General features: G+C 41.1%; 1 protein-coding gene and 1 long non-coding RNA gene across 7 annotated transcripts in view; one reads left to right on the top strand and one right to left on the bottom strand.

Moving 5' to 3' along the window:
• Nucleotides 1-9,814, top strand: part of LOC138174350 (uncharacterized) — a 31,981-nt gene extending 22,167 nt beyond the window's left edge. For both annotated transcript variants that reach the window (XR_011171689.1, XR_011171688.1), the window contains exon 3: nt 8,076-9,814. This is a non-coding gene — a long non-coding RNA (uncharacterized lncRNA). The remainder of the gene's footprint in view (nt 1-8,075) is intronic.
• RHBDD1 (rhomboid domain containing 1) overlaps nt 1-22,530 on the bottom strand; it is a 220,733-nt gene that overhangs the window by 70,745 nt on the left and 127,458 nt on the right. The gene's annotated exons all lie outside the window — the stretch shown is intronic.

The following is a 22,530-nucleotide window of genomic DNA, read 5'->3' as shown; positions in this document are numbered from 1 at the left end:
GGATGCGGCCCTGACATTTATTACTGTGTAATCTTGGGCAAGTGACTTAACCTCTCTAGACTTCAGCTTCCTTGTCTGTAAAATGAGGGGAATGGACCAAATGCCCTCAAGGGTCACATTCTGCTCTAAATCTATGGCATCATGATCTACATTGAGAGTAGCAGAAAATGACTGAGAATCAAGGAGTTCAGCGTTAGAATTTGGGTCTAATTCCAGGGTTCTTTCCACTGCATGAAATAAGATGAAATTTCAGTAATCAATAAAATGTAAAGTCAACTTGAATTCAAAAGGTCAAATGCATGGGTACAGAATATGGGATACAAAAGTGGACAATAGCTCACGTAAAGAAAATTTGAGGGACTGGTTGTAGACTATCAGCTCAATATAATTCAACAAAAAAGATAACGTGATCTCAGGTTGCATTAACAGAATAACAGTGTTTGGAATGACACCTACAATATTATAAGCCATTTTGTTGTTGACTGGTTTCAGTCGTGTCTGACTATGACTCTATTTGGGATTTTCTTGGCAAAGACACTGGGGTGGCTTGCCATTTCCTTCTATGGTTCATTTTACAGATGAGGAAACTGAGGCAAACAGGGTTAGGTGACTTGCCCAGGGTGACACAGATAATGGGTGCCTGAGGCCAGAACTAAATTCAGGTCTTCCTGAGTCTAGGTCTGGCACTTTATGCACTGTGCCACCCAGCTGCCTGGGATTGTAGAACACAGTGGTTCTCAAACCTTTTGGCCTCAGGATCTCTTATAAATTATTAAGTACCCTTTTTCCGAAGTTTTTGTTTATGTGGATCATATTTACCATATTAGAAATTAAAACATCTCAGTATTATTATGAAAAGAGTTTTCATTGTGGGGACTCTTGAAAGGGTTAAAAGGGTCTTGGGCACTGTCAGTGGTCCCTGGACCAGGCTTTGAGAACCATTGCTATACAATTCTCACTGGTGTCTATATTTTAAGGGAATTCAAACCTAAACCACATGAGGATTAGTTAAATCCCAACTCACTATAGATGGCACTATATTCAAGTATCAGGAAGCTGAGTGGTGACCCAGTGGCCTAAGGCATCAATCTCCAGAACAAGGGGATTATGGGTTCATGTCCTATCTGGGTGGTAACATTTCTATTATGGGCACTAAGTGGCACAGTGGACAGAGGGTGGGGCTTGGAATCAGGAAAACTCACCTTCCTGCGTTCAAATCTGGCCTCAGACACTCACTAGCTGTGTGGCCATAGGCAAGTCACTTAACCTGCTTGCCTCAGTTTCCTCATCTGTAAAATGAGCTGGAGAAAGAAATGTATCTCTCCAGTATCTCTGCCAAGAAAACCTCAAATGGGGCCACAAAGAATTGGACATGACTGAATAACAACCCAAATGTCCCAATATTTGAGTCCACCAGCACTGCACATCTTCATGTATGGGGCCTATCGGCATGATCCTTCTTCAGGCTCTCCTCCCCTGAGTCTGCCATGGGGAGTCCACTCAGCATGCTAAGGGTCTTTTTCTCTTGACCTCAGAAGGACACCACTGGAACCCTCTGGTTGTACACCGGTTACTCCCTGATCTAACCACAGGAACAACCCATCTTTTTCATTCAGATGCTTCCCAGATGATGTGCTTTTCCCCAATTCTTCAAAGTTCCTCATTTCCTACATGGTACACACTGCTCACAACCACCATGTGCCTCATGCCACTTTGGTGGTTTACATAATTCCTTAGAGCTTTCCATGTTTCGTGACTAACTGCCATCTAATACTACTTTAGCGCTGGTGCTGAAAAGATGAGCCTTTGTTTCTAGGAGAAGTTTGGGGTCATTAAAGGAGCTTTTCCATTTCCTGCAGACAACTCATCTGGCTTTCTTCTTCCTGTTCAAAGAGCACTTTAAGGATTACACTCACTTTACAAACAACATCCAAAGGATATAGATATTTGACTCCTTGTAACCTATGAGGAAACCAAGGGTCAGGGAGATGAAATTTCTTTCCTAGGGCTACACAGGTAGCAAAGGTCAGGGCTAGGGTTTGAGTCTAGGCTTCCCATTCAAAATCGAACACTCTAACTCTACCATTGGAGAAGAGATGATTTAAAGGGGACATGACAGTTGGCTTCCAAATGGCAGACCTAAGACCAGCTGGATCAAAAGAGACACCATCCCTGAAACTGTCCTGAGGTTGAGTAGCAGTGAATTCCTAGTCACCAGAAATCTTAGTCAAACTACATGTCCAAGGATGCTCTGGGTGGGACTACTGCTTCAAGCAAAGGAATGGACTACATGACCTGAAAGGTCCTCTTTCAGCTCTGCGGTTGTATGATTGATTGCATGGTCCTAGGACCAGTGAGAATTCAGTCCAGTTCTCATAGCATCTGCTGCTTTCTCTCTATTCACGTGGTACCTTCCAGGTTTAGGCCCTCATCTCTTGTCTAGACCAAGAATTCTGAATGCAGATTGAAGCATACTTTTTTCATTTTCTTTATTTTTCTCTACCCCCCCAAATGGCTAGTATGGAAATATGCTTTTACATGACTTCACATATACAATGGGTATCATATTGCTTGCATTCTCAATGGGTGAAGGAGGGATTAGAGGGAGAGAGAGAATTTAGAACTCAAAAAAATTTTTTAAATGAATGTTAAAACTAAATTAATTTTTATAAAGAGGAATATTTTGTTAACTGTTAAAAATAAAAAAAATAAAGTTGCCACTGAGCTGTATGGTAACCTTGCATTGTATGGCAGGGCAAACGGGGTTCAGCTCTTTCTGGGTGATGTAACTTACTTCAAGTGACATGGAAAGCACAGAGCTGGGACTAGAACCCAGGACTCTCTCGATGCTAACTGACTTTTCTACCACAAAAGTAATAAATTCTTTCATCATACTTTCAAGAGAAAAAAATCCCCAAACTCTAAAACTGCTCAGCTGCCCACAAAGCACCGTCAGTCAAGTTGCATACTGCAAATAACACAAGTTGGATAGAAAAGTTCTGTTAATCTTTGAAGCTGGGCCACAAATACTCAAACGTGCATTTGGCAGGTAGCTCACCTTCCATCAAAGAATTATGTGTTTCTCAACTGACTTGTCCTCCCACCTGGCTCAATAGTGACCAAATGGCTCAGCCAACTTCAAACCTAATTTAAGACCAAAGGTTGACAGCAAACAACTCTCAGAACTGCCAGGGACTTTAGGGAGAGCACAGTGCATGGAAGGCTGACAAGACTGAGTCCCAGCTGTTGACTCAAACAGTTACATGTAGTGCTGAGTAAAATTTACAATTGGATGAAAAAGTGCATTCATTGGCTGTCTGCCGAGATTGGGGCGCCAGCACCCAGAGGTAAGCACATGAAAAACCACAAGAAAATTGAATTTATTCCACCTTTTAAAGGCTCCCAACTGAAAAGAAAGTACTCAATCTACTACAAAATTACTTTTAAAAAGGGAATCTTAGGGGTTAATCTCTAACCAGAAGCAGCAGACATGAATTTAGTTCTTGGATTGAAATTTCCCACCCACCTAACAGACCCTAGGGCCATTCAACAACTCACAGATATGGTAAAAAATATCACATTCATTCTGGTATCCAGTAAACCAGGCCAAAGGTTCAATGTAAGATCCACAAGGACTATGTACTCATTTCAAAATGGAAAGGTTTGGAGTTTCCAACAGAGCTAAAATCTTTGAAAGTTCTAAGTTTGTTTAATCATGGCCCCAGTGACCTTTGGACTTGGGAAGATGATTTAAAGACTGTATACTTGAATATTTCAAATCCATGTCCACAATCAAATATAACATTATTGTTGGCAACCTTCTTGGGTCTCGTAGGACAGTATCTCCATTTGCCAGTAGGCTGAACCTCAAGGAAGAACCTAGGATTACATGCCTCCCTCAAGAAACATCTCCCTCACCACCCACACTAAGCCTGGGCTTGCTACTAAATGGTTAGTTAACATAACTTCCATCCTTTTCTATTCACCCTGTCCCAGTGATCTTTGAACTCATTCTCTCTCTCTCCCTCTCTCCTTCCCTCTCTCTCCCTCTCTCCCCTTCCCCCTCTCTTTCTCCCTCCCTTCCTCCCTTTTTCTCTTCCTCTCTCCCTCCCATCTCCCCCCTCCATGCCCACGCACCACCCCTCTCCACCTCTACCTCCACACTCAATGTCACACTCTGGACTTGCTTGGTCTCCTTTCCTCTGTGCCCTCTGGAAGGCTAACTCCATTAACTCCCTTTCATCTTACACCTCCTTCTTTTTTCCTCTTAGGTCTTCTGGCCCTCTCTGAGACAGAGCATCCTCCTGATGACACTGGTTCCCTTGTTACTCTTTTTTCAGAACTGGCTCCTCTTTCTTTCATGCCCTGACTCAATGTTCATAATAGGCGAGTTGGAATGCTTTTTGCTCCCCATTGCCACTTCCAAACCTTTCTTTATCCACCTTCACTAAGCAATTTTTCCTCCTTTGAGATTCGTGCTATCCCAAATTTATCCCCCAATTCAGATCCTGGACTATTATTTACAGACCTCCAAGACATTCTCCTTCCCCAATGAGCTCAGTGCTTGGTTCTCCTCTCCATCTCCTGGCCTCATACTAGGAGACTTCAATGTATATGCTAAGACCCCCTCAAATACCCCAAGGTGGCCGCTCCTCTATGTCACACCTGCTCTCCACGTGTGCTGCCCAAGCCTCCGCCCCCCTCCTCCTGTGTGTTCCTATTTTATCTCATCAGGTGACCTCATCAGCTCTCGTGGCTTCCATTATTTTCTATGTACATTATTCTAAGATCTATATATCTAATACATATAAAACCTATATGTATGTCTACATGTAATATATAAACATACAACAAAAATATCGATATATGTCTATCTAATAAACATCTATATACCTGATAAGTGTTTATCGATTAATTGATCTAACATTCTCTGAGAAACTACAGTTAGTCACATATCTCCAATTGTCTCTTGGTTATCTCACTTGGGGATGTCCCACAGACATCTCAAACTCAACATATCCAGAACTCATTATCTTTTGCCCCAAAACCATTCTCTCTTCCAAACTTCTACATGACCAAAAAGACACCATCACTCTCTGAACAACAAAGGCTTTCAACTTCGATGTCGTACTTGACCGTCCCTCGCCCCGATGTATCCAATTCACTGGCAAATCTCTTTTTTTCCTGCCTTTACAGTATCACTTAGATATACTGCCTGTCCCCCCACTCATATAGCCACAATTCTAGCTCAGGGTTCCATCACCTTAACTACTATAGGAGTAGCCTTCTAACTGGTGTCCCTGGTTCAGGTCTGTCCCCACTCTAACCCATCCTTCACTTAGCAGTCAAGGTGACTTGGTCTAAATGGCTGGTCTCACCATGACATCCCCCTGCTCTGTGACCTGTGGTGACTCCACAGTACCTGCAAGATCAAACATAAAGTCTGTTATTTGTCATTTAAAGATCTTCATAATGTTATCTCCCTCCAGAGGGAGAGGTAATGGACCGAAGAGGACAAAGTGAAGTTGTTTTTTAATTTTGGCTGTGGCTAATGTGGACATTTGTTTTGCTTGACCATACTCATATAAAACAGATTTTGTTTTTCTTGTTTTCTCAATGGATGGGAGAGGTAGGAGAATTTAGAACTGAAGATAAAATAAAACTTAATTTAAGAAAATACTCTTCATAACCTGGCACCTTCCTGCTTTTTCTGCTTTCTAATCTGTTACTTCCCTCTAGGATTCAGCCACACGGGCCTTCTTATAGTTCCTTGAACTCTGCCCCTCCATTTACTACCTCCATTCCTTTGTACTGGCCATCCTCCATTCCTGGGATGCTCTGCCCCTTCCCTTCTGTCTCATGGCTTCCCTGGCTCCTTCAAGACCCAGTTCAAGTCCTAACTTTTACAGGAAGCCTTTCTGGTTCTCCCCAGATGCTAAAGCCTTTCCCTTTCAGATTATTTTCATTCACTCTGCATAGATCTTAGATCTACATAAGATATATACAATATACAATATGCTGTACACACACACATATTTATATATAAAATAAGAAGAGCTCACATGTAAATAACTAGTAATTTACATGTTATCTTTAGAATGTGAGTTCCTTGAAGGAAAGGGCTATTTTTTTGCCTACACAGAGTGAGTATACAGTAGATAGAGTCAGGAAGGACTGAGCTCAAATCTGCCCTCAGACCCTTATTAGCTGTGAGATCCTAGGGCAATTAATTTCACCTCTATTTGCCTCAGTTTCCTCAACTATGAAATGGGGACAATACTAGCATCTACCTTGCAGGGTTCTTGTGAGGATCAAATGAGATATTTGTAAAAAAGTATTTAGCACAGTGACTGGCACACAGTAATGCCACATTGATGCTTATTCTTTTCCCTTGTGAAACTGAGGATAGAGTCTACAAAAAAATCCAGCACTCTCTCTCTCTCTCTCAAATGAGTCATCTACTCAGGCTTCCTCCATATAGCCCACTGACAGTAATGGGTCCAGATGAGTTTGGAGGAAAGATGGGAAGTCACTTAAGGACACTCTAAAGAAGACAGTTTTTAATTTTTAATACAGGCTACAAGTCATAGATCACTGGTCTCCAAAGAAACAATTCAGATCCCCTATAAGCCAATGAAGAGGTACATGAGGGGATTAAATAAAGGATGGTATATGACCAATGAGGAAATTCACAGGAAAAATGGCACAAAGGATATCAGACAGACAGATGTCCAAGAAAAGGCTGTGGGCTGATCTTATGGAAAGCATGAGGGATAGAAGTAGGGATCTCCCACCTTTACCTATGCTTGGAAATTCTGGACTCCTAAGGAGTCCCTGGGAAAATCTGTCTACAGGCATTTTGCGAGGTATAATCTGGGGTATGGGCTAGTTCTGATAGTTCAGAGGGATCAATTCATTCCAGTAACCCTACAGAGGATTGTGGGGAGGTATAGGGGAAGAGAGGAGTAGGGAAGGAGAACGTGGCATAGCTGAATTTCCCTGCCCCCCTCTGCTTTGGGGATCAATTTGTCTGTATCTTTTCTACTTTCCTGATGTCTGCCTGTTCCATTATTAGGCAGAATAGTGCCTGCCTAGTAGGAGTGAGATCCCCCTCAACAATTTGTGCTATTTCCTTATTTTCAACTGCCAACAAAATAGGTCCCTGGCTTCATCTCTGCAGAAAATCAAGGGTTCTAAAATAACAACAGCTCAGATTTTATGTAGCATTTTGAGATTTGCAATGTACTCCATCTTCTCACAACAAACCCATGAAGGACAGAGTGGAAGTATAATTTTCCTCACTTTATATGTGAGAGAATGGAGGCTCAGATAGATTGAGTGAGTGACCTACGAGTATTCCCAAAGCCATTAAGTATCAGCGCCAGGAAACGTGCATTAAAGGCACACTTGGAAAGCAAGAAGAACCTTTGTTGTGTATAAAATCAAAATCTTGCTAAAATAAAAGCACAGCCTAGAAATGCCCAAGGTCATTAACACCCAGGCTCCTTTAAATGAACAGAATACTCTAGAACATAGGAGCATCCATAACTAAAATGATCCCATATGCTTGAAACGAGATTCTGAAGCCCTATGGAGTAAATATTTTTCTTTAAAATGGACACTTAATTGTGACTTTGGCTGAGACTATGGCTGATCATAAGACAATTCCGAGAACTGCCAAGAACTATATTACTAATATCTGACTGCTCTTGTAATTCAACCATATTATCAGAAAAAAGGGGCTGGCACAGAAAAGGAAATTTGGAAAGAGGTTAGAAGGGATGGTCTTGCAAAACAGAGCTTATGTGTCCTCTTAGACCCACCAAGGGCTTCCTGGGTGGTCTTTGAGAGGTCACTCACAGCCTCCCCGAATTTCAACTCCATCCATCTGACTTTTATCAATGTATTTCCTACCATACCAGAGAGTGTCGTGGAAAGAAAGTCTGATAGAATCTCTGCTTTGGAGTTCAGGCTTGAGCTCTCACTGGCTGCAGGTACTTAGCCTTGCTGAATCTTAACGCCTTCACCTATAAAAGAGCCAGCAACACTTATTTTTACCTATATCTGTTTCATAGGATGCCTGGGAAGAGAAGACTTTGCAAACTGCAGAGTTACCAAAGACCATGATGAACTGGATCATCAAGGACTTATTCTGTACCAGGTGCTGGGGACACAGAGGAGGCAAAAATAAGGTCTCTGTCCTCACGCAGCTCCCAGACCGACAGGACAGACAACTACTATGAACATACAAGATACAGACAATATCAATGGAGGGAAGGCCCTGAGCCCTGACTAGCACTCACAGCAAAGACCAATATGCACCATTCACTGAGAGTCTCCCGTCTGCTTTCAGAGCCAACTGACAACCAGCCAGAGAGACAGACTTGGATGTTCAAGGTCTCTGCATCTAGCAAAACCTTCATCTGTAAGAGGACACTCTAGGGAGGCCAAAGTTGAAGTGGCTTATTTTAGTCCCAGGAACACCTGGTTCCATAAGAAAGCTGCCACAAGCATACAATCCCAGGCATTTTGTCTAAGCAGACAAATCTGGAGAACCTTTAACACCAGGGTTCTTAACCTGAGGCCTGGGAACACACACACACACACACACACACACACACACACACGTGTGTGTGTGCAGATATACAAATATGCATATGCACAATGTGTACATTGCAATGCGACATATACATATCCCTATGCATATACATGCATGTAATGTGCATGTGTGCATACATGAAATTTAATACACACTTATATACTTGCATATGCCATACATATTCATTTATATCTAGATCTAAATACACACATACATGCAATGTAAGATGTAATTGTGTACACACACAACATACTTACTATGCACCGGTATGCACACACATGTAAACACATATGTACATATAAGCAGGCACAACACACATTGTATATACCTATGTTGGGTGTGTGCACATGTATGTGTATAACATGTTATAACAATGCACATGTATAGAAGTAAATATACATGCATGAAATATAATATACACCTATATGTGCATCAATGTTATATGCACTGCACACATGCATACACACCTCTACAAGCACACATGTAAACACGGACATACACATGCAAATGCACGTGCAATACAGGCCAATGTGGCTGTGTACATACACATGCAATGTGTGCACATGTATGTATATGTGTAAAATATATGCATATGCGATCAGTTTCCTTTGCAATTCTATACATTTTATTTTGTGCACATTATTCTGCAAAGGGGGGCCACGGGCTTCACCAGTCAGGCAAAGGGGTCCACGAACCGAAAAAAGATGGAGAGCCCAGCTTTCCGGGGATTTTTCAGTCCCCACCCTGCAGCCACATTGTGAGCTGCCCTGATGTCCTCAGCTGCCAATGACAGGCAGGAAAGAGGTCCCGGCCCTCTCCAATCCCTCTATTATTCACGGACACATGTCCTTCTCGAGCCTTCCTCACCCTGAGAACAAAGGGCCAGGTTAACTACAACCCGGGATGTCATAAAGGAATGAAAGAGAAGCCGCAGCTGTAAACTTTTCAGAATGGAAGTTGACTCTCTTGGAAGTGCTCCCCACACCCAGAGGTTGGGGGCCCCTTCCCCAGCTTTTGGTATTTTCTTTGTGTCTCACAGCAGGATGTGTGTTAAGATGATCTACTATGTGTTTAAATAGATCATTAAAAAAAATAATAACCCACACACACACAAGGCACAAAATCCTGAAAGACTGAACATTGTGAAAAGTGAAAATGTACTAAAAATATATTTGAAAAGTGCTTCAAACAGAAAATTACATTTAGGAAATAACATTTTAATGACTTAAGCACAAGTGACTCAGAAACATATGGATTAAATTTCCTTCAAAATACATATGGGTTTAAAAATTGAAGAACCGCTGGGCATAATAAGTTTGGGTCTGTAGACCCCCACCCCATGCCGAAAAATTAGATAGATGTCTGACACAGGCCAGTGGGACTCCTATTTTGATCAGTCTCAATGGCCAGATGTTTCTGTTTGCTGACCAACTAGTCACAACTTTAAAAAAAAAAAAAGTTGTCAGCTATTTTTCTTCAAAGTCGTTTTAATGATCTTTCCTAATGAAGGCAGGATGGTCAATGCATTGATAAATACAGAGGCATCGAGATAAAGTAGACAAAGTGTTGGACTCTCAGTCCAGGCAGGACCTACATTCAAATCCCATCTCTGACACTCATAAGGGACAAGGAACAAGTTAACTTCTCTGGGCTCCAATTTTCTCGTCTGTCAAATGGAGCAGGGTTTCTTATTTGGGCCGTAGACTGCTTCCACCATAGTAGCCTTTTCTGGGTACCAATGCCAGCCCCCCTGCAGATATCTATGGCATTCCTAGATTCCTCTGGTTTTGATCTCAATACTATCCCTCTCCACTGGGCCCTGTGGAAGCCTCACTGTACTTTTAACAAACTGCTCATTCTATATTTATGACCTTCCTTATATTTATTTCTCTACTCCCTCACCATCTTTAAAGCCCTTCACAACCCAGCCCCAATTTCCCCATCGCCTTGGTCCATGGCTTAGCACCAAACTGGCCTTACAACTTGTAAATGACACTCTACAGTATCTGAGCACCACAAACTCTCACTTCACTTCCACCTCTTGGGAATCTCTAGTTTCCTTTTAAAATGCTCACGAGGAAGGATAGAAAGAGCATGCACTGCAGTCATGAAGACATGAATTCAAATCTAGCCCCCACACCCCACCCCCACTTAACTAGGTACATGACCTTGGGATGGCTTTTTTCCCCCCCTATGGTTTCGTTTGAGAGTAAACACATCTCCACAGTGAAAGAGAACGCTACTGAATACTTTTATAGTTAACACGAAAAAGCAAAGGAAATGGCTCCATGTTTCTTAGAACAGGGTGCATTTGATGAAACATGGCCAGTTGCAGAAAGAAACGCCTAAAAATCAGAGAACTTTTTAGGGTATTTCAAAATCAAATGAAATATGGACACACTGAAAAAAAATGCTAGTCTAAGCTTCTTCATAAATTTTCATTAAATACATTTGAATTTGTACTCCTCTAGTCTTACTTAGGTGGGTCTAGCTAGGGATTCTGCCTTACTTTTTTGTCCCTAATTTTGAAAAGACACAGAAAGAATTTTCAAAATAAACTGAATTCTCTTGAAATCAGACCACTAGAAAAGGCATCTGAATCTAGAAAAAGCTTCAGGAGAGAATATACTCACTAGTATTACGAAAATAATTCAAGGACAAGGTACTTAATATATCATTTATATTCAGCCAATTACTGTAACATTTTCTTCAAAAAAGAACATAATGTAGTGAGTTGGTCTTGCAATATCAGCAGCTGTCAATTATCCATGTTAATGGAGAGAAACGCTAACAGTATGAATCTGGTGCTCCTCCTGTCCATCAGCTTCATAATAGTTATAAAATTTGAAATGTATGAATAGATTGAAATAATATTATCTTGTTATAGTGATGAGTGGGTGGGGAGGTACTGTCCTGACATGATGAACTTCTCATCCAATGTTGTTTAATAGAAAAAAAAAAATCAGTGGCTATGAAGCCATAAGGTCGGAGTTCACTGTTTCTTACCAACTGACCACTGCCAGAGGAAGGCACAAAACTGTGCCACTGGGGGCATTACAAATGTATGCTCTCTCTCACCTAGACTGGGCCCACTTTGCTTCATGGAAAACCTTTTATTCATCTCCTATTGACTCCCTGTTACAAATCTTCTTCTTAAGCCCCAAACTCTACTATAATTACCCTTTTTTCCTCAATCATCAGTCTCACCATTTAACAATATCATGGTCATTTGTCATGAGTGTTCTCATTTCCACTTTCCTCCCCACCCTCAATTGCCTTCAATCTCAAAACCTCCTTAGGGCCTTCAACAATCCTTTCTTCCACGATCAGAGGTTGACTCTGCTCGCCACTAAGGCTGTCCCCTCTATTCAACGTTGGTTATTCTCCCTTCTTGACTCTTTTGGAGTTTGTGACATTAGCCATTAAATCAGCTTGATTTTGATCCCCAGAAACATTTCAAGAACACTTATGATCACTTAGAAATGGAAGCAGAGGGGGCAGCTAGGTGGTACAGTGAATAGAGTGGCGGCCCTGGAGTCAGGATGACCCGAGTTCAAATCCGGCCTCAGACACTTATCACACTTACTAGCCATGTGTCCTTGGGCAAGTCACTTAACCCAATTGCCCTCCAAAAAGCAAAAAGAAAAAGAAATGGAAGCAGGGAACACTGAGAGCTAGTATGGGTTCATCAAGAACAGATCATGCCATACTTAGCCTTATTTCCTGACAGGGTTGTTTTATTAGTAGACCGGGAGATACTTCAGAAAAAGCTTTCCTGGATTTCACCAGAGGGTCTCAAGATATTCTTGGACTGAGGTCACTCACGCCCTCTGCTCCTGGGAATCCCTCTGAATGGAGGCAGGCATGGAGAGTGCCTCCCATAACCTTCATTTAAGGAAGGTGCCCGGGACAGTCATCTCTTCATTCCCCACTGGACTGCAGCCTTTTGGCCTTCCTAATTCTCCACCTCACCATGTACCTTCTCTTCCCTCCCCTTTTCAGCTTTCTTTAGCGTGCTAACTTCCCTCATTGGACTATAAGAACCTTGAGGGCAGATACCACAGTATTTTTTTTAAACATTTGTAGCCCCAGCCTTAAGCACAGTGTCTAGCACGTGGTAGGAACTTAATAAATGCTTATCGACTAAGGAGATAGACCACATCTTGAATATTACATTCAGTTCTGGACACTTTCTGAAGGACATTGTCAAACTGGATGATGTAGAGAGAAGGAATCATGCATGTTTAACTCAAGATATAAGAGTTTTGAGTGGGTGGGGAAGGAGCTCACATGATATGTTGTCTGCACACATCTGAAACATCACACATAAGAGTTAATGGGCTTACATTTGATCCAAAAATAACAAAATCTGGAAAATGATCGCTACAGTTCCATAAATACATCGCGTATATACTCTGTGTGTGTGTGCGTGCACATGCGCGCACAGAGGGGAGTGTGGCATAGTGGACAGAGAGAGACTATGTGAGAGGCAGACCCAGGGAGACCCAGATTCAAGTCCTGCCTCTGACAGTGACTCCCAGAGCACGAGGCACCTGTCCAACACCATAAGCTGCAGAGAAGGTACTAACTTTTACAGTGGTAGGAGGATATTCCTCACTTGGAGTTTCTTCTGTTAGTCAAATCAGAGGTCCCGTCCTCCAACCATCCACGTCTAACTATCTCTCATCTATTTATTTCCTATCATTTATATCTAATCTACATATATCTCTCATCTTTTATCTACACACATATACACACATGTGTATGCATATACACACATATCAGTGCACATGTGTGTATATACATATATGTCTGTGTGTTTGTGTAGGTATGGAGGGAGTTACTTTCTCTCCCAAAGCCCTGCCAACGGTTTCTATGCCTAAAACTTTTCCAGTAGAGGCCAAACAAGCATTTGTTAAAGGGGATGTAGCAAAGATTCCTGTTTTGGATGAGAGAGTGTAATAAATGAACTCTCGGGTCCCTTCCCTTTCACTTCCAACATTCCATTTTCCTGAATATAGAAAGGAGTCAACGTTAGAGAGGATATTTCAGCTGAAGACTTATGGCATACATGATTGCTGTCTCCAAATGATTGAAGGGTTGTCATGTGGAAGAGGGATTAGCCACGGTTTGCTTGGCCCCAGTGATCACAACTGGCACCGAGGAGTCCTACCGAGGGGTCCTGCTGGGAGGCAGACCCGCTCAATAAAAAGAAAAACTTCCTAATAATTAGAACGGTCTAAAAGTAGACTGTGCTGCCCCTGGCAGGAGTGAGTTCCCAGACACTGGAGGTCTTCAGAGAAAAGCTGAATGTTCACCTGTGGAGAGCATTGTAGATGAGATTGCTGGATTAGATAACCTCTGAGGTCTCTTCCAGCTCAGATCTGCTTTGTATTAACCCATTTCTTTTTCAAACTTGCTTATGAAAGGACTGAACAAATTATATTTTGGGGGAATTATCTAATTTCTGCTTTCCGGGATATGAGTCTGGTCATCATCTTAACTTTAAAAATAACTGTGAAAGAATGATCACAACCATGTAAATGGAAAAAACAGCACCAAAAAAATGGAATGAAGTCTAACTGTAATGAACAAACTTGGCCCTGAAGAAATGAAGAGATAATGCACCTCCCTCCCATTTTAGCAGAGGTGTGGGACTATGGGTGTGGAGTGACGCTTACCCAGTCATTCTCAGTGGATGTGTTGGTTAGTTTTGTTGAAATGATACCCCACCACCACCACACACACACACACACACACACACACACACACACACACACACATACACCCGCCTCCTTTCTTTTATCTTCTTTGTTATAAGTGATGGCTCACTGGGTAAGGGAAGGAGGAAGGACATACTGGGTGTTCTACAAGTTTTAATACACTTTTAAGCTTTAATAGCTTAATACTGCATTAAGACTTTTGATATATCTTATACTTACAAATAAAAGTGACAAAAATGGAGCTATTGATAATAATCATATCCTTTTTAAAAATAAATAGCTACCAGTATTATGAAACACTGAAGTTTTTGAAAGAGGAAAAAAAAACTAGCCAAAATAATTTAAATGACGATATTCTTTTTCTTACAGAGTAGATAAGGAACTGAAAAAACTGGTTGACTCATAAAATTAGTCAAAGGAAAAGGTATCAGGTTCTTAACAGTTATGATGTCGCTCGAGTCCTAGATCTTTTATTAGTGAATACTCAAAATGAACGGTAGGTTCTGAAGCCAAGCACAGAACTGGGAGCCTGTGCCATGGCCATGCAGTCTAACAGTTACTGTGGCACACAAAAGGCTGTGGGATGATAGGAATGTTCTCAGGGAATATTAAAATATAGCACAGAATCTCACAAAGCTGAGCTGACCCTCAGCACTTGCTCCTTAATAAACTGACTGGGGCACCACGATTATCCAGAAGACAAGGTTGTCTGGAGACAAAACCACCTAATGGTGATTGGGAACCAGTTTCCTATGGGTCCTGGACATCCCAGGATCCTTGTGCCCTCTGGCCCTGCCCATATGACCAAAGATGACCTTATGACCAGCTTGTGAATTCCTCATGAGGTCTGCCTTTTCTTTTTCTTTCACACCATCCACAAGTGGTCAACAGATACTTTTTGGACTGATAGGTAACCACAAGGTGAAAAGAGAAGGGACCTATAAACAGGCTTATGTGTAGTACTAGTAATCCAGAGGCAAAGGACACATCCATGGGCTCCTAGTGCACACTGACCTCCCTCTAAAATCATACTGGAGAATTTCCTTCACATCCTGCAGTCTCCTTGCCACTGTCCCACTCCTTTCCCATGTCTATCCTACCAGAAATTTGAACTCTTAATTCTAGCTTCCATCTCTGATTGGTGAATGTCATCTTGGTGGATACCATGACATTCCCATTTACTGCAATTCTCCAGCTCCAGCTTTCCTGCAGCTCTATATGCATCACCTTCCTCCATTTGAGGGTAAGCCCCCTAAGGACAGGAACTTATTTGCTTTTCATTTTACCCTCAGTGCTTAGTACAATGTCCGACACATAGTAAGCCCTCAACCTATGACCCACTCATTATTTAGAATTTTATTGTTAAATCTGTTAAAGTCTGTTTTGTTTGTGCCCTCTGAACTGATGGCTATTCCCCTTGAAAGCTAAATAACAAGGGGCTGAGAGAGAATACATATATGTCCTTTTCCATCTTAAAATTGAGGGGGGGAAAAAAGAAATAGATAAGGAAAGACTTGGTCTCCCCAAGTCAAACATGCCATTTCCTGTATTTTAGAACTGAATAGATGGTTAGTATGACTTCTAAAAAATGAAAGCAAGGAGAAAAAGAGAAACAGAAATAAAAATTTCTCAAATTATTGTGTGTTTTTTCCTCTTTTTTATTTTTTCCTAATGCCGAAATTCTATTTTACAGTAAAAATGCAGACCACTTTGGAAGCTGGCTCCTCATCTCTGACTTCTGGCTTCCTTCATATCCCAGCTAAAATTACACCTTCTATGAGAAGCTGTTCCTGAAGCTTTCTCAGTGGCACAGTGGAGAGTGCATTGGGCTTGGAGACTGGAAGAACTGAGTCAAAAAATCTGTCTTCAATTGCTTAACTAGCTATCTGACCTTGGGCAAGTCACTGAACTACTATCTACCTCAGTTTCCTCATCTGTAAAATGGGTATAATAATAGCACCCATCTCCCAGAGCTGTTGTGAAGATTAAAGGGGTTAATAATTAGAAAGTGCTTAGTATAGCTCCTGGCTTATAGCAGGTACTTAATACATGCTTCCTTCCTTCCTTCCGAATCCCACCCCCTAATGCAAGTGTTTTGCTTATCCCCAATTTATTCTGTATTTTCAAATCTGTATTCTTTGTCTATCTGTCTCTCCCACTAGAATGTGAACTAGTTAAGAGGAAGGACTTGTCTTTTCCCTTTCTTTGTAACCCTAGCACTTGGTTTAGTTCCTAACACATAGTTGAATCTTAATAAATGCCTATTGATTGATTTCTATTTTTATTATTAGGGTCTCTCTCTCTTTACATATATATATATATATATGTTACTATGGTACATATAAACTTCATTTATAGAACTATATTTATTACATAAAGGACGTGGTGTTTACCATTTCTGCCTCTTTACATTTATTTGCAATATTGCTGTGTCCTAATACTTGGTCCATGGATGTTATATTACCAGACTGAAAGAAACCACAAATGCAATAAATACAGAAAAGCATGGCAAAATGTACAAGAGCTAATGCAGAGGGATATAGGCAGAGCCAAGAAAACAATATGCAAAATGTCTACAATGATGTAATTGGAAAACCACCACAAAATTATCACTGGTTGTCCCCCAAGCCAATCTCCAACTCTGGCTTCAGGTCTTGGCTCAAATCCTGCCTTCTATAAGAGGCCTTTCAGGTTCCTGAGGCCACTGTTGCCTTCCCCCTCTGAGATGACTTTCCATCTACTCTGTATATAGGTTTTGTGTACCTAGCTAATTATATGTTGTCTTCCTATTAGAATGGGGGCTCTCTGAGGGCAAGGGCTGTTTTTGTCTGTCACACAGCACTTAATAAATGCTTATTGACAGGCTAACCAAATTTGTCTGGTTGAAAGAATTTCATTAATGTATTTTCAGCATGTCATGGGATTGTGAGATTTGAAGCCTGGAGAGACTTGATAGATCTCATTACTGAAATTGGTGTTTATTAGGCTAACAGGACACTCAATATAAATACCCAGGGACCATCCCCAGTTGTTCTGATCTACATCTTGCCACTGGACCCAAATGGTTCCGGAGGAGAGAGTGAGATTGGTGATTTTGCACAGCCCTGCCTCACTTAAATCCAATTCACTTACAAGTCATGATATCACTTTCCTGATGTCACAGTCCTCTTTGAGAACAAAGGACAAACAACAATAAACACCCATCCAATCAGCAGTGGCGATCAATATTAACCTCAGTGCCTACAATCACGGACATTTACATTTACAAAGAAAAGACAACAGAGAATGATGTGTTTCTAAAGTGGGAATAATTCATCATCAAAATTAGGATGGTCAAAAAACTGGATAGGAAACAATGAATGCAATCAACCAATTTGTTTTCTTGTTTAAGTGACGTCTAAAAACTTGTGTGAATTATTGTGTGTGGGGGGGGATATTGAAATGACAAATTGTTTTGAAATCAAACAGTAAGGCAGGGACAATTTAGAATATAGTCACCTTTGAAATAAAACCTATGTGAAGGAGATCTGCTTGAAACAAAAACTAATTTCAATAAGAAGTATCTTAATCTTGTGGCAGGAAGCCAGCCTCGTCGGTTTTACAACAGCAATTCCTGCCAATAGTAATACTGAAAGATTTTCATTTGGAATGCATCTCTCTCTCCTACGTAAGAGTGCAGGATGCTGTTTCTCCAAGAAAGTGATCCCTCAAGCTTTACTGTGTGAGTGTTGGAAGATTATTCTCTCTGTATGTAATTTCTACAATACTTCAATAACAGAAGAAAGAACTTACAAAGAACACACTGCACGCCCCTTCTTTACATACATAAATAAATGAATGGATAAATGAACAAACAAGTAAATGAATGAATAAATAGATAAAAGAGTGGATGAATGAAGAGTGTCTTGCACAGAGTTGAAACCCAATAAATATTTGTTGAACTGAGTTACCCAAGGTCCCACAGCCGATTGGAGGCTAAGCTGGAAAGAGACTCCAGGTCCAGGGCTCCTGTTACATTATCAACAATTCAATTCCACGAGGAAATGTGAAACCTGGATTCTGGATGGGTCACCATCAGTGTGAGCCTAGCCAATTCAATTCAAACATTTATTAGGTGCCAGCTATGTAATAACACTACTAATAATAGAAAGAACTTGGTAAATTATAAAGTATTACATAAATATCTAAGTGTTTATTACATTATTTCATCTCTACAACTTCTATAATTGAAGAAAATGAGACTCCAAGAGGTTGACTTGTCCAAGGTCAGAGAAAGGAAGTATCTAAGGCGGGATTTCAACGTTTTCTTGACTCTCAAGTCTAGTTTTCTAACTTCTATACCACGCTGATTCAATGCACAAAGAACTATACCAAGCCCCAGAAATACAAGCATGAAAACGACAATTGCCCTCTCTGCTCTGAGCGCAAACTAGTAAGGGGAATGAGATGCATCCAAATAAGCTTGCTAGATGTTAGAATCAATAACGTACAGGAAATAAACTACAAAGGAGTGTAAGATTCAAGAGAGAATTCACTCCTTGCTGGAGGCTGAGAAGACAAGGGGGCAGAGAAATCAGGAAGGGTTTCATTGAGGAAGTGTTGCCTAAGAAAGAAGGGCAGTGTGAGATCACAGGTTACAAGTGGGCTTTACCATAGCATTCATGAAAAGGAAAGAACAGCATGAGCTAAGGCTGAAGGGATAGGCTGGGATCAGATTGTAGAAGGCTCTGAATGCCAGGTAGAGGAGTTTATATTTCATAATGTGAGATCACAGGTTACAAGTGGGCTTTACCATAGCATTCATGAAAAGGAAAGAACAGCATGAGCTAAGGCTGAAGGGATAGGCTGGGATCAGATTGTAGAAGGCTCTGAATGCCAGGTAGAGGAGTTTATATTTCATAATGTAAATCCTAGAGGGAAACTTTAAAGGTTACCTATAGGGAAAGGACATGGCCTGTATCATGTATATATCAGGAAGATACACTCGTTAGCAGTGTGAAGGATGGACTAGAAAAGAACAGAGACTAAAAGCCAATGGAAGCTTCCAAAATTTCAGCACCAATTGATGGTAGCAGTTGGGTGCCTCAAAGATATCTGGTAGGATGCAAATTTTCTTATGTAGAAGAGGGTGTTTTTAGCTAAAACATTTTTTTTTAATATATTAAACATTATTTCAATTAATACTTTCCTCTCTCTACTCACACTGTGTGATCACTTACAGACTTCCAATGCTAATGGAGAGAAAAACCAATGGATCACACGCTGTATGGGTGAAAAGTATTATGGGCATCTGGGTACTACCATCAATGGGCAGAATGTTCATTGAATCTAAGTAACTAACATTCCCCATCCCCATACTCCCACCCTCCCTTGTCTATATTAGAAACCTGATTTATTTTTTGAAAATCAATCCCTACAACTGAAAATGAACCCAGGCACATTTGAGAATGGTAGAAAGTATAATGGGGTGAAAATCTAGAGTCCTAGGTACAAGTGCTGGCTCTGAAACTGACTGGTTGTTTGACCTTGAACAAGGTTTCTCACTTTTGTGAGCTCAAAGAGAAGACCTGATGGGCAGACTATTAGTATCTTCATGCATCTGAAGGGCTGCCTTGTGTAGGAGGGACTGGACTGGTCCTTTGTGGGCCCCACTGAGGAGAGCCAGGAGCAAGACTGGGAGGTGCCAAGAGGCCAAAGTAGGACTGACATCAGGAAAGCCTTGGTATGGGATATGATTTCTATTAAAGAATCAGATTCTTGTTCTGGGAAATGGAGGGGTGGGACTAAATATAAAAATTGGCAGCAAATGGCAAGAAATCCAACTAAAGGAATGCTACCCTTATATATGCCATAAGATAAGTTTTCTTTTGAAATCTTTTGAAAGTCAACCAGCTCTGGCCTAAAAGGCCAATACAGGTTAGAACGTAAGACTAGACTCAGAAACTCTCTGGAGAGTACCAATAAAAACTCAGAATGAATTATAAAGGCACCAAAGGGATTTAAAAAAAAAACAACAACTTGTATATCAGAAAGTGGAGGGGAAAAAATTAAGATGCTTCAGAGTTCTAAAAAAGTGACTACATGCTAGGCTACTGTTTGCTTCCCTCCTATATCCCAGCCTAGCCAACCATCAGGAAAAAGAAAACTTGAGTGGAAATAAGGCTCTGAAATGGGCTGGTCTGTGACATCTTTGGGAGAAAAGTAGAGAGAGGCAGTTGGCCTTCAAAAACTAAAGAAAAATCAGCAAAAATAATTTTGGAGAAAGCACGTAATATATCCTCTAAATATTATTAAACATAAATGTCACCAGTAGCCAGATCTGGCATTCAGTAGACCCATTTCATAAACCTCCCCAAGGGTGGACCCTCAGATTACTTTGTGGCTTCATCGCTCTCAGACTCGGGTAAACTATTTAAATTCAGTTTAACATTTATGAATTGACTGTAGAGCCCATGGCACCATATCAAGGTAAAGGCAAATGCTGCAAATGTAATTAAGCTCTAAGAAAGAGTGTTTGTTAATCTTAACTCGGTGTATTCTGAGCTTAATTTTACCATGATTACTGATCTAAGCGTCCAAATTCCTATCTTCACATGTTGCCATCTGGATTTTTAAAAGGTTCTCCGAGTCTGTGTGTGGCATTTTTCCATCGATTTCCAGTTTCTGATTTAGCAGAAATAACCCAGACTGTTTGGGTGAACAGGTAAAACGCTAGCGTATTATATGATAAAAAGGGATCCAACTCTGGGATCAATACCCTGCAGGCCAAAACATACACTGCACATTTGTTCACCAATCAATAATCAATCAATCAAACGTTTATGTAGCGAGTTTGTGCGCATTGTGCTAAGCTCTGGGGATATAAAAAGAGAGAGGGAAAAGCTGTTAACTACAATCACCTCCCAGCAGCCAATCATGAAGACGGTTATGGTGAAAGCTGGAGTTTAGATGTCATGACAACTAGAAGGGGAAAGGAGGGAAAAAATGCAGGAAATTCCAACTTTCAAGTGGTACCTGTCTGTACATCTCTCATCCATCTGTCTCAAGTGCCACAATTGAATTCTTACTCATGTTAAGTAGCTGTTTCACTAGCCATATAATTGTAAACAGCAGAGAATGACATGCTTTTAGGAAATACACATCCTTTAAAAAGGACAGTGCTCACTGAGTCTCATTATTCTTCAAGCTAATTGACAGGGAAGAACCTCCTAATTGCTCATTAGCACTGTAAATGTATCCTGTGAGTTGTGTCAGGGTCTGAGGAGACACACAGGGCAGGCAGCTGCCTACTGCTGTTTCTTTGGGGCTTGCCACATTATATTTACATAGCTAAATAACAGAGATGTGCTGGCTACCAGAAATTCATCCAAGATACAGTAGGATTTGGGTACTTCTCTGCATCACCCGCCCACTCCCATATCCCTCATCTTTACCACCCCCATCCCCCGGCTAATAATATGAACCACAGTCCTGATTCAATACCATTAGCCAGGTCTGCTAGGTTCTCCTAGACTAGTCATTTTATGGAAATTGCTATTGGTTACATGGGAACCTGCCAAGACAGCAGTGGATGGAAGGAGCCCTGGGAGGATCTCGCTCTCACTCCAGTTCACTGATACCCCTTGTTCCTTCCCCCAAGAATTCAAGACTGGATTGAATACAAGCAGAGCGAAACTAGAAAGGGAAATAGGGGCTTTGTACAATGGCTATTAAACCCTGCTTTTGAAATTGTGCAGAGTAACTCCAAACGCTGCCAAGACTGGGCTAGGTCTCGACACCAAGAAGTGGGTTCCACGTGTTCGATTTCTACTTACACAAAAGACACAAATGACCACAATTAGTATCAACATACTAGAAAGGGCCTACCAAGATCTGATGCATGTCACAGCATCAAATCAAGGTTCAGAACACACCTCGCTGGCCGCAGTTAGCAAGCAGTCACGAGCCCTATGCATTGTCAAAGACTGCTCCCATCCTCACGTTGCACCAAAAAGAATTCTCTAAGTAATAATAAATTATTTGTCGAGATTTAAATTTGATCTTTGTCATAACAGTATAATGGGGCGGGGGGAGAGAGACTGTTGTCCTATGGAGATGCAAATTATTCCAAGTCCCAGTGAAGAAAGCAGGTGTTCCACCTTAATGTTATGTGTGTGTATACACACATATATGTATATATACATACAATTATACGCACATTTATATATA

This window comes from Petaurus breviceps, unplaced genomic scaffold (assembly GCF_028583685.1).
Source record: "Petaurus breviceps papuanus isolate PSGF00001 unplaced genomic scaffold, PetGlider_PUasm1.0 688, whole genome shotgun sequence".
NCBI classification, from domain to species: domain Eukaryota; kingdom Metazoa; phylum Chordata; class Mammalia; order Diprotodontia; family Petauridae; genus Petaurus; species Petaurus breviceps.
Note: the sequence above shows the minus strand (reverse complement) of the source record. Positions and strands in the feature narration are given on the sequence as shown.